The sequence below is a fragment of the Mesoplodon densirostris genome, chromosome 7 (assembly GCF_025265405.1).
Source record: "Mesoplodon densirostris isolate mMesDen1 chromosome 7, mMesDen1 primary haplotype, whole genome shotgun sequence".
Classification (NCBI taxonomy): Eukaryota; Metazoa; Chordata; class Mammalia; order Artiodactyla; family Ziphiidae; genus Mesoplodon; species Mesoplodon densirostris.
The window spans coordinates 53,692,298-53,705,073 of record NC_082667.1 but is presented as its reverse complement, the minus strand read 5'-3'; positions in this window follow the sequence as shown (position 1 = coordinate 53,705,073).

Below are 12,776 nucleotides of genomic sequence, written 5' to 3'. Positions count from 1 at the left end.
TTCTGCTACTATGAGGGAGGCAGGCTGAGAGTGGAGCCAACCCAGAGGAAGGACAGCCAAGAAATTGCCCTCAGCTGAGCTCAGGGCCAGCATCGTTCCCTTTATTGCTGACAGTGGCGTGAGTTGGAGTTATCGGTCATTTGTAACAGAGATTTCCAACTGATAGAGGCACGGGCCCATGACATTATAAAGAAGGAAGATTCTCGAGGGATGCGGAGAGAATTCAGGACAGTGATCACTTCAGCGAAGAGCTCAGGAAGCAGGTGGAAATGCTTACGTCATGCCATCAATGCAAGTGATCACTTTGAGCACTCAGGTCAGACTCCATTGGAGATGTTTGTATCAGGCCTTGAGAGATAAAGAGGATTTGTCCATCAAGTAGGGGAAGCAATTCCAGAAGAGGGCACAACAGGAGCAACGTTATGAGCCCAGAGTATAAGGAATAATTGGGGATAAATATCTGGGTGGATCCTGAGATCCATCATAGGCAGGGCCAGGGGAGAAGCAAGGACAGGTGATCCCGAGCTGGCTCACAAAGCCCTTGAATGGCAGGCACTGCAGACGAGCTCTGCAGCAAATCTGAATTTCTCTTCATGGCGAGTATGGCAGAAAGTGGTACTGCCCTATGGAATGCCCATGGCTTGTCTGACAGGACCCACAGAGAATCCTCTGAGTCCAGCCCAGACTTTGGGGATCAGAAGCAGAGCCCAATCTGCCTCTGCTTTATGACAGATACATTTCCCTGTCTCTTTCTTGATGTCAAGTGTAGCTTTCTGACTGCCTATTTGTTAGGACTGGGAGGGAAGAAGAAAAGAGCCAGGTACCCATGAAAAGGCCCTTTTGAAACCCCAGATCTCAAGATGAAAACTGCATCCTAAAGATATATTGACTGACAATGGGAGTGAACCAAAGGAAAGGAGATGAGGAAATAATGAGAAAAATAGTGCTGTGAAGATCCTCTTCACTTGTCAGGGCTGGAAAGTAGGAAGGGGGCCTTGGAAAGTAATTCTTCCAAACTGGCAACTAGGCACATCTCTGGAATTCCACTCCTATCTGAGGCAGAGGATGGGTTTTCATCTCCTCGCTACTCTGCTGCCTGGACCAAAGTGGGTGTTTCAGGCTGTTTCTACTCAGCTCAGATTCAGTAAGAATTTAGGCAAAACGAGCCTTCTATGGAAGGTCAGCTTCGCAAGCGTGCAGTCTCGTGGGCCCTGTGCTTATACGGACCCCAAGCTCGGTTTAATGTTCTGCTGGCACCCTCTTGAAATTCTTGGTACTTTTTGAACAAAAGGCCCTGCATTTTCATTTTGCACTGGACCTTGCACACTGTGTAGCTTACTTTGCTTCTATTTCTCTGAGAACCGAGGAAGAAGTCAGAGGTCACTGATTCGGATCCCCTCCTTTGGCCATCCTGGGTGGCAGGAACCTGCTTTCCCTGGGAGGTCTTACATACACCAGCACCTGCCCTTTCCTTCTCCTTTTCTCTATTCTCCCTCCCTTAGAAAGTGCAACCTCCACCTCAGTGAGTCTAAATCCTCTCCACCTCTCAGGAGCAGGTAGAAACGATACTTCCTCCATCATGTTTTCTCTGATTTCTCTTTTAGATGTATTTCCTCTTTCCTTGTCACCTTACGTTGAACTTTTGTCACTTTTCTGTTGTATTATGGTTACTTTTGCCATGTGAGATGAAGTCAGCATAAGCTTTTAGAGGGAAAATCCTGGTTGCAAATAAGTGACCCAGGACATCACAAACTCTGAGCCTCAGCATCTTCAGTGGTAAAATGGGAGGCAGAACGGTGCTTTGTTCAGGGTAACAGTACGTAATTGACATACAAATAGAGGGCTGCATCTCTGGTTTGACCAGGACAGTCCTGGTCTAGGCCAGTCACCCAGATGTAAATATTAATAGTGCCCCCTTTATCCACAAATTTTCCTGGTTTAGATGACTAAGTTCGATGGCTCCCTTGTTTCAGATTTAAAAGTGCCCAGCTAGGCATCTGACATATTACATAAAGATGCTCAATACAAGTTTGCTGAATAAGAAGCTTAAAAAAATGTTCCCTTCCCTCTGCTGTGTGTGTGTTAGCATTTTTGTACCTCTACCAAACTTTATAGATTTATAATTAATGATAAACTATGCAGAAACTCAAACAAAACAACAACTCAAAACACCACATGATGGAAAAAATGACAATAGCAACACTTTTATCATGCTTCTGATTTTCCAAGTATGTGGTAAAGGGGTCCTGCTGATCTTTTATCTTATCTCCATTCCAGTGGCCCATGTGTTTGTCAGTCAGGGGCCCAGTGGCAGGGGGACTGTGACTGATTTTATTTTATATTCATGCTGAATAAATTGATGTTAATGCAGACCACACTCCTCCAACTCCCTTGGGGAAGGCTGGAGACTGGGAAGGGAGCCCCTTTTTGTGCAACTCTGAGCTAGTTAGTGAGTATCTACTGTGTGTCCAGTGCTAAGACCAACCCTTTATACCGGCTACAGTGAGGTCCGTGTCCCCTTACAAGTGCTTCTGGGGTAATTGGCTTCATGGAATTTTGCTTCAGCAAGTATATTTCCCTCTTCTGCCATCCAGGGAACATCTGAACTGTGGAGCTGCTTGGCATGACCTGCCCAACTCTCTGGCCAGACCCCTCAAAAGGCCCTGTTATAAGAGAAATGTATCAGGAAACGGAAAGCAGGGCATTCTGATCTTGTTTTCTGGGCCTGAACACTTTGCCTTTGCTGCTTTTTTGTTTTTGTTTTGTTTTACTTTTTTAATTTGTATTTTTAAAATAAAATTTGTATATATTTAAGGTATACAACATGATGATTTGATATACGTATACATAGTGAAATCAATACTACAGTCAAGCCAATTAACACATCTATTTCATCACATAGTTTTATATATATATTTTTGCTTCTTTTGTGGGGAGAGCACTTGATATCTACTCCCTTAGCAAATTTCCAGTATTCAGTACAGTATTATTAACTATAGTCGTTATGCTGTACATTAGATCTCTAGACATTTTCATCCTATGGAACTCCAACGTTGTACCCTTTGACCAACATCTCCCCATTTCCCCCAGCACCCCACCCCAGGTAACCACCATTCAGCTCTCTTCTATGTATGTGACTTTTTTAGATTCCACATATAAGTGAGATCATGCGGTTATTTTCTTTCTGTGTTTGGCTCATTTCACTTAGCATAATGTCCTCCAAGTTCATCTGTGTTTTTGCAAATGGTAGGGTTTCCTTCTTTTTTAAGGCGGTGTATGCATATATACCACAATTTTTTTAATCCATTCAGGTGTCCATGGGCACTTAGGTTGTTTCCAAGTCTTGTCTATTGTGAATAGTGCTGCAGTGAACATGGCAGTACAGATATCTCTTTGGGGGTATTAATTTCATTTCTTTTGTGCATATATATATATACATATATATATCCAGAAGAGGGATTGCTGGATCATACCTTAGTTCTATTTTTAGTTTTTTGAGGTGTTTTCCATAGTGGCTGAACCAATTTACATTCCCACCAGCAGTGTACAAGGGTTTCCTTTTCTCCACATCCTTGCTAATACTTGTTACATTTTATCTTTTTGGTAATAGCCATCCTACTAGGTGTGAGGTGATATTTTATTGTGGTTTTGATTTGCATTTCCCTGATGATCAGTGATGTTGAACACCTTCTCATATACCTGTTGGCCATTTGCATATCTTCTTTGGAAAAATGTCTATTTAGGTACTTTGTCCACTTTTAAAATTGAGTTGTTTGGTTTTATGATATTGAGATGTATGAGCTCCTTGGATATTAACCCGTTATCAGATTCATGGTTGACAGATATTTTCTCCCAATCCATAGGCTGCTTTTTCATTTTGTTGAGTGTTTTCTTTGCTGTACAGAAGCTTTTTAGTTTGATGTATTACCACTTATTTATTTTTGCTTTTGTTGCCTAACTTTTGGTGCCATATCCAAAAAATCAGTGGCAAGGCCAGTGTCAAGGAGCTTCTTCTCTATGTTTTCTTCTACAAGTTTTATGGCTTTAGGTCTTACATTTAATCCATTTTGAGTTGCTTTCTATGTGTCGTAGAAGAAAAGGGTCCAATTTCATTCTCTTGCATGTGGATTCCATGCACAATAAATGGTGGATTCCGAATACCATTTATTGAAGAGCCTATCCACTCCCCATTATGGATTCTTATTATATGTAGTATGAGAATGGGTTGGAATGATTGGATTAGAAATGCAGTGGGGCTGACCTAGACTTTAGTATGATCCTGAAATGTCTGACAGGTATTATACCTTACTCATGAATTAACTAAACAATAAACAAATCAATTAGTTTCTTATTTAATTCATAATGAATATCACTGCGGAAAGGATCAACTTTAAACAAAACTGACGGCTGTCAAAATTGATTTCCCCACAGACTAGATTAGGCGCTTCTTCTTGACACTCCCTTGAAACTTGATGCTTCACCAGTGGTCACACTGCTTTCTAATATCTGAGCTTATGTGTCTCTCTTGCCAACAACAAGACTGGAAACTTACTGAGCAAAAATTCTTGTTTTTGTGTCTATGTCCAGTTCAGAGCAGTATTAGTCCAGAAGTCTAGGACTTGCCTCACCTAGGGAAGGTGAAGCAGCTCATCCATCAGAACCTTTGTCTCCATTTTAATTTTAATTTTTAAATTGAAGTATATTTGATTTACAAAGTTGTGTTAGTTTCTGGTGTACAGCAAAGTGATTCAGTTATGCATATATATTATTTTTCATATTCTTTTCCATTATGGTTTATCACAGGATACTGAATATAGTTCCCTGTGCTATACAGTAGGACCTTGTTGTTTATCTACTTTATATATAGTAGGTTGTATCTGCTAATCCCAAACTCCTAATCACCCCCATTTTAGAATCTGCTTTATGTGTGGAGGAAATAATACATAGCCTTGCAAGTCACTGTAAGCACCTTCACTGGATTTTATTTTGAATGAGTTGGGAGCACTTAAGAGGGCCTAGAGCAGATGAGTGACATGAACTGACTTATGCTTTAAAAGAGGGTCACTCTGGCTACTGTGCTGAGAGTAGATTGCTGGGATGGAGGTGCAGGAGACTGGTTGGGAGGCTGTGTCGGTCATTTAGATGATGTATGATGGTGACTTGAACCCGGGCAGGTGTGATGGAGTGGTGAGAAATATTCAGAAGTGTTCTGTGTTTTGAACACCAGGCTGATGCGACTGGCTGTTAGAACAAATGCGGGGTGTGACGGAAAGAAAGAGGAACCAAGGAGGACTCCAGTGTCTTTGGCCTGAAGAATAGAAGGTAGGAGTTGCTATTACTGAGCCGGGGAAGAATAGAGGTGGGAGTAGGTTTGGAATAATGTCCCTTCTAGGGTGGGAGAGAATTGTTGTCATTGGGCTTGTTCCCAGCCTTTCCCAGCTCCACTTTGCTGCCTACGGGAAACCTCAGTCCTGCTGTGGCTCCTAAGGTACCAACTTCTGACTCCTGTCTCCTTCAGCATCCCTTTACGTGCTGCCCTTTCCCTGCAATGTCCTCGTGCCTGTCAGATGCAGCGGGAAGGAAAATCAGGTGCTACCCAATTAGCTCATCTTAAGTGGATTTCACTGTGCATTTAATTAAACCTGTTATAATCTTGAAGGGTATTTTCATACATGGTACTTGATACAGAGTAATTAGACTACTGTGGGCATGCACATAAATATCTTTGGGCTGAGGTTTTAAGCTGGGCTTTGCTGCTATGGGTTTGTATGAGCTACCCTGCTGATAATTTCAAAGCTGATATGGTTTATACACTCCAAAGTTTGCAGGCTTCTCAGCCCTTCTGGCTGGTGGATCAGTTGCAGGGTCACTGGATATGTTTTTCTATGGCTTTGGGGAAGGATTCCTGATCCTATCACCCTCCTGTCCGAATGATTTTTATGGCTCCTCACGGAGTATGGAATGAGGTCAAAACTCCTTGAGTATGTGTTCTTGGCCACACACAATTTAGTTATTCACTGCGTTTCCAGTATAGACTGTCTGAACAACCAGTCCATGAGATACTTATATTGCATCTGCCTCTAAGCTTTTGCTTCAGCGGTTTCTTCTACGTTGGGATTCTTTTGTCTCGTATTCTGTGTCTGTCAGAATAGGCTAGATTATGCTGCAGTAACAAATGACCCTAATATCTCAGTAGCTTATGACATCAAAGGGTTTGCTTTTCCTCACTCATCGTCTACGGCCATTGCAGGTCAGCTGCAGCTCAGCTCCATTGCCAGTTCTCAGCGCAGAAGGAAAAAGAGAACATGGTGAATCACATACTGATCTTAAAGCTTCTACTTAGGACTAGAACATTCACTTCCACTAACATTTCCTTGGACAGATAAGTCACATGACCAAGTCTGCCATCAATGTGGTGGGGGGAGTATAATCCTCCAAGGCAGAGAGAGTGAAAATTTGGGAGTGACAACACAATCTAGAGCTGTATTACGGCTCTTTCTAAGATGACCCCTCATTTTTATTTCCAAAGCGGTAATCACCCTGTACTCTCCATTAGAGATTTTTGTTTTGTTTTTTTTTAAGTTTGTTCTTTCCTCCTTTAAGAGTCAGTGTGTAGCTGGAGGGAAGGGCCATGTTCTTTGTCATCTCTCTTATCTATTGTGCCTAGACAGTGCTTTCCCCCATTGGACACTCAACATGTGTTTTATGAATTAAATGTTGCATTTCAACAATGTATTAGTACCACCCAGGAGGCAGCACCTTGAATTTGAGAAACCTGAAAAAGCTAGAACGGCTTCCCGTAGAAATACCTACGAGTCTATTCTGTGATCATTTTATCACATTCAATCCTGTGTCAGCCTTGGGATGTTGGCACTATTTTTACCCCCATTTATACCTACCAGCACCTGGAGGCCCAGAGAGATATGGCCATGCTCACCATCATAGTGAACTCAATTACTGCCAATTTAGCACCACCTTTGAATGTAGAATTATGTCTACAAATGGTTACAGTTTCATGGCCAAAGGGATAAGCCCAAGCCTTCGGTCTAACAGGAGAATGCTTCTGCTAATACATATGTCCTCTGAGTTCCAGGGAGTGGGGATGGGGGAGCATCACCCAGTAACCCTGCAAGATTCAGACAGATTCACTTAATTGTTGGAGTTTACTCTGAGAGTTCTTTTTTTTTTAAATTATATAATCTCTTTATATTTGCCAAGATCTTTACTAGCTTTTAAAAATTTACCCTTTATATCTTTTTTCTTACATTAAAAATGTGGTTGCCAGCAACATTAGTATTAGCATCATTCTATAATACATAAAATACATAAAATAAAATATTACTCTGTAATACATAAAATAGTTAAAAATAATCAAACTAATATTATTACTAACAATTGGACTACCAAATGAAGTTTAAAGTTTCTCTCCAGGGCTTCCCTGGTGGCGCAGTGGTTGGGAGTCCGCCTGCCCATGCAGGGGACACGGGTTCGTGCCCCGGTCCGGGAGCATCCCGCATGCCGCGGAGCCGCTGGGCCCGTGAGCCATGGCCGCTGGGCCTGCACGTCCGGAGCCTGTGCTCCGCAACGGGAGAGGCCACAACAGTGAGAGGCCCGCGTACCGCAAAAAAAAAACAAAAAACAAAAAAAAAGTTTCTCTCCAGGTTTATTTTTAATTAAAAATTTGTGTGTGTGTGTGTGAATTCATTAGATTATTTTGTTAGAGAGAGCTGGAGAGTGAAAATGGATCCTTTGGGGTGAGAGTGGAGAGAAGAAAGAAACAAAGAAGAGAAGAGAAGAATGGAAGAAGCCAAAATATGAGTGGAGACGTGTTTAAGAAAGTAAATTTCTAAAAGAAATAGTCTTTACGTGATTCATTATTTAGTACTATCAATTGCCAATACATTTGCTACGTATTGGAGATACAGAGATGGAAAGGAACGAGTCCTTGCCCTTGAATAAGGCTTCAGCCTGGAAGGGGAGATCCCTCCTGATGTAGGGCGGAGTCACAGCCATCCTGCAGGAGGCCCACACCAAACACACTGGCAACGCAAGTGAAGGAGGAGCGGGGAGAAGCCCTGTAGGGAAATCTGCTGAGCCCAGCAGTGTGACTCTAGTCCAGGCATCTTATTAACCAGGTTGTCAATAATGTCATGGTAAATGTTTCTAATGTTTCTTTCCAAAGTCTCCAAGCATTTCATTGCATTTGACCCTTCATTTGATAAAGCTATCTTCCTGCACCAAGTGGTGTTGGCACGCCACTTAACATGAGTAGTCCAGTCCATTCCAAGACTCACGAGGGTGCAGGGGGATCCTTCGTGGAAAAGGGTCCCCCCCACCATATGTCTGGCCCAACTCACACCCCAGGGCAATCTGAGCTGTGTCCTGGGGTGTGAAGGCCAGTCCCCCTCAGGCCTGTCTGAGTTACATCCTGGGTGTGTGTGGGGGTCCTAGTTCCATGCATGACACCAACAAGCTGTTCCTACTGGAACAGCTCCAAATAGCATCAGCCAGGAGTGTGGGCTCTTGAGCCAGCCAGCATGTCTGGGTTCACGTCCTGCCTCCACCATTGAGCCTAATCTCCATGGTGAGCATCGGTTTTCTCATCTTTAAAATAGGAATTGTGACCACCTGCTTGCCAGCTTCCTGTGGTTACTGTGAATCTCTCAACATTTCTCTACTACTGGCCCTGCCATCGCCGGTAACACTCAATACTTAATGGAAACTTGTTTGGTGCCAGGCTGGAGGCTGGACACTTTCTTCTCAGGATCCTATTTAACCTTTACAATGCCTTTGTGTTAACTGTGTCTTTACCTCATGGCATGGATGAGGTAAGTGTGGTTAGGGTTAGGGTTAGTTATCTCAAGGAACTTGCTCAATGTCACACAGCTATTCAGTGGCTAAGGCAGGACTTGAACTTAGATTCATCATGCTACCAAGATAAACCTTTATGGCACACTCCACTCACAAAATAAACAGAGAAGTCACGCCCAAGCCAGGCTACATATATTACTTGGGAAAATTACACCACAACACACACACACACACACACACACACACACACACACACACACACACTCCCACCCCAGCGGATTCTGATTCTGTGCATCTGGGGTGAGGTCCGGCAAGATGGTCCAGGTCATTTAGACAAAGACGGCACTTAACACAACTCTTGGAACCAAAATTTGACTTGAAGGCGATCTCGTTCAACTCATCTCTGATACCTGAATCTGATCTATAATCTCAGACATTTTTAATCTTGCTGGAAGGTCATCCCTCCATCCACTGACTCTGTGTACCTTTGTGCTGGGCCCTGGGGACAGAGGTGGGAGGAAGGCACAGTTCCCAGTTTGGAGGCACTGGTGGCTCAAGTTGTTTCTGTGTTTACCAGAACTCTACCTCCCTTCCGCTTCTGGGCAGTAGCTCTGGTACGTGTGCTGGAGGCCTAGCGGATGAGTCTTTTGTTGGCCTCCAGCCCTCCCTTGGTCCTTTCTTCTCCGGGTACAGTACCCCCGAAGGAGAGGATGGAGGGAAGAGTGGTTTGTAAGCGTGGATTACATCTCTCAGGGCTCACTGTCTCTCTTCAGTGCTCCCTCATGGGCAGTTGGCTTGGTGAGGACCTGTGGTTGCTTTGTCTACCTTCCTGTTGCATCCCAGCAGGTCCCCAAAATAAGCATCAGCAGCCACAGGGGGACCTACTCAGTCCCCACCCTCAACAGCTGAGGAAGGGGTTAGGCAACTTGGAGGTGCAATGGGGAGGGAAGCAGAGCCAAACCAAAGGTGCCCCTGGGGAGTCATGGATGGGTTTTGGGGGGCCCACGAACCCTTGAAATAGTACACATATGCCTTCTATGCATTGCATACGTGTGGTGAGGGGAGGTCCACGATTGGCCCTGGTTTTGCAAAGTGTTTGTGACTCTCAAAAGCTTGAGAGCAACTGCTATCCATTCCCTCAAAGGGGGTAAAACCCTGTCTTCAGAGAAGAGCTTCCATTGGGCCTCACCCCTTCCCTCAATTTCTTACTAAAGAGTCTTATCTCATTTGATCTTTGCCACCATCCTGTGGAGTAGTTATTAGCTCTGCTGAATGATTTGAGAGATGAAGGTTTCTCAGTTTCAGTAAAACTGAGGTTGCTGTTTCAGACGAGAACTCGGCCCATGACCCACAGCTACCAAGTGGAAAAGGCAGGGCCCACACCTAGGTCCAGCTGACTCCCAGCCCAGGGATCAGGCCGTGACATCCCTCAGGCTTGCTCTCCGCCACGGTCTCCTGCTGGCCAAGGACTGGGACCCTATTTATGTGGACAAAGTCATTCATTCCACTAGAAGAAATGAAAAGTTTCTCACTTGCTCTCAGGGAAAATCTGAGAAGCAACCACTTTAAATGAGTAATGGGAATTCAGTACCCCTTTTTGAGTACCTACTGTATGCCAGGCACTCATAGATATGATTTCACTTAAAGCACTAATGTATATGATTTCATTTACTTTTCATGAGAACTCTGAAAGTCCAGCTTTCTGCTCTACAGATGGGGAAGATGAGTCCCAAAGAGGCTGGAGAAAATGGCCCAAGCGTCCACCTCTGGAGTGCCAGGACTTGAACCCATGTCTATGGAAGTCTTCACAGTTTACAGTTTTGTTTCTTTCTAAACCTTCCCCCAACCCCCACTGTGACTTATGGGATCTGTGTAGGAAGTAGCTGGCTATTGGCAAAAGCAGAGAGTTGAGGGAAGGGAATGGAAATGGTAGGCTACTAAAGCTCTCTGAACCTCAGTTTTCTTCATCTGTAAAATGGAAGTAAATCACCTATTGAATAGTGACTGCAAAGACCGAGTATGGACATGCATTTGTGAGCCTGACACGTGGTAAGGCCTCATTGCCTTTGGCTGTTCTCATGTGCTGGGAAGGAGAAGCACAGGCTGCCAGCAGTTAGGCTGCTTGTCCTCAGGTCTCAGCTGCCAGGAACGACTTCCTGGCCTCCTGTGAGGCAGAACCAGCTTTATTAGAGAGTTTCTCTTTTTTATCCTGCCGGGAGATTTGAGGAGTTAAAAACCATTTTTCACAATACGTTTTGACATTTAATTATACACATCCTCCTCTTTAGATATAACTTCCCCTGTCATGTCTGCAACAAGCAGGGGGTTTTCATGTACTAAAGCATCACTCCTGCCCCTCCGTGATCAGTTCCCTGCCTTGAAAAATTAGTAGTCTGAACATCGAAGTCCAAGCACCCAGGTAACTTCATTATTTCCCCTTCTCCTTCCCTTAACCAAGAAGAACCAGCAAATGACACATTGGTTTATCTAGGATTTTAAAAATGTGACGTTAGACTGCACAGGGGAACCAGTGACCCTTCTCTCAGACCACATTCAATTAATATGCAAATGAGTTAGATCTTCTGGGTCAGTATTCAAGGTGGGGGGTGGGGAAGGAATTAACCCTATGCCCTTTGAGGAGTTTCAGACAGAGAACACAGTTTGAAATCAGATCAACCAGGATTTGAATCCTGGCTGTACCATTTACTTGCTTTGTTACCATGGTCATGAGATATACCCTATCTGAGCCTCAGTTTCATTAACCTTAGAAATGGGATAATAATCTTCTGTCCTCCTCTGACCTCACAGATTGCAACGACATTTGCCGCCTGGCTAGATGTCTGCCCCTAGGAGAGCAGAAACTAAAGTTTCTGTCCTTTGCTTTCAGGGGTCATCATTTGCCACTGGTGCAGAGGTTGTGAACTCAAAGGCCTCCAGGTGTCAGGTAGGCAGCGCAAATGAGTCAAGTGAGCCAGGATAGCATGAGGAAATGGTAGGGAGTGATGCTGCAAACTCGAGAGTGCAGGCCTCATACAGACAAAAGGCAGCAGCAACAGCCCTGCTTCAGTGCAGCAGACCTGGGTTGTCACAACTTCTGCTCTTTTGAGACGAGCCTGCAATCTGGATTTTATGTAACCTCTCCCTGTGTGCATTGTGCCTGAACACACACAGCTGCAGGCTGCCTGTAGCTGGGGAGCATCCAGTGTGCACTAGTCTAGTATACCTGGGGAGCAGAGGTTTGGCTCACTTTTGCTCAGAGTCAGTGTACCTTGGAGCCAGCGTCCTTCTGCACCATCTCCAATTTTCCTTTTAGCCCCTGAGATCCCCCACTTCCTATTTTCCTTAAACACTGGAGAGAAGAGTAAAAAATCCTGTTACTTTGTCATGCACAGCAACTTGGCTCTCACTGGCCACCTAAAAGCAAGCTCTGGAACTTGTGTGTTTCCACCTCAGAAGGTCTATTTGCAAGCTTTCCTGAACAAAAGAGCTGTGTTCTGTGAGATGGGATCCCAGGCTTGAGCAGGGAGGAGGGGTGGAGACCTCTGGACGCAGCCTCAGGACCGGGATTCTGCTTCTTGCTCTACCACAAGGCAATTGGGTAGAAATGCTCCTGGAGATGTTTGCATCTTAGTATTTTCATGTCCATGTTAGGAATAATAACAAACACTTCCCTCCCTCCCTAATACTTTAGGAGAGTTAAAAATCCAACAGTAATTTAAAACATTTTCTGAGTGCCTGCCCTAGACCAGGCCCTGTGTAAGAACATGGAGTCGCTTAGATGGATGAATGAGACCAACCCTCTTTTCAACAAATGCAGAGTCTAGTGGAAAAGACACATGTTAGCAAGTGCTTACTGTAGAGTAAGGTGACTGGAGCATGGGAGGAATGTACCAGGTCAGTGGTAAGGAGGAGGAAAGAGCCTAAAAGTCTTGGGGCAAAGACACCAGGATGTGTTCCATAAAGAA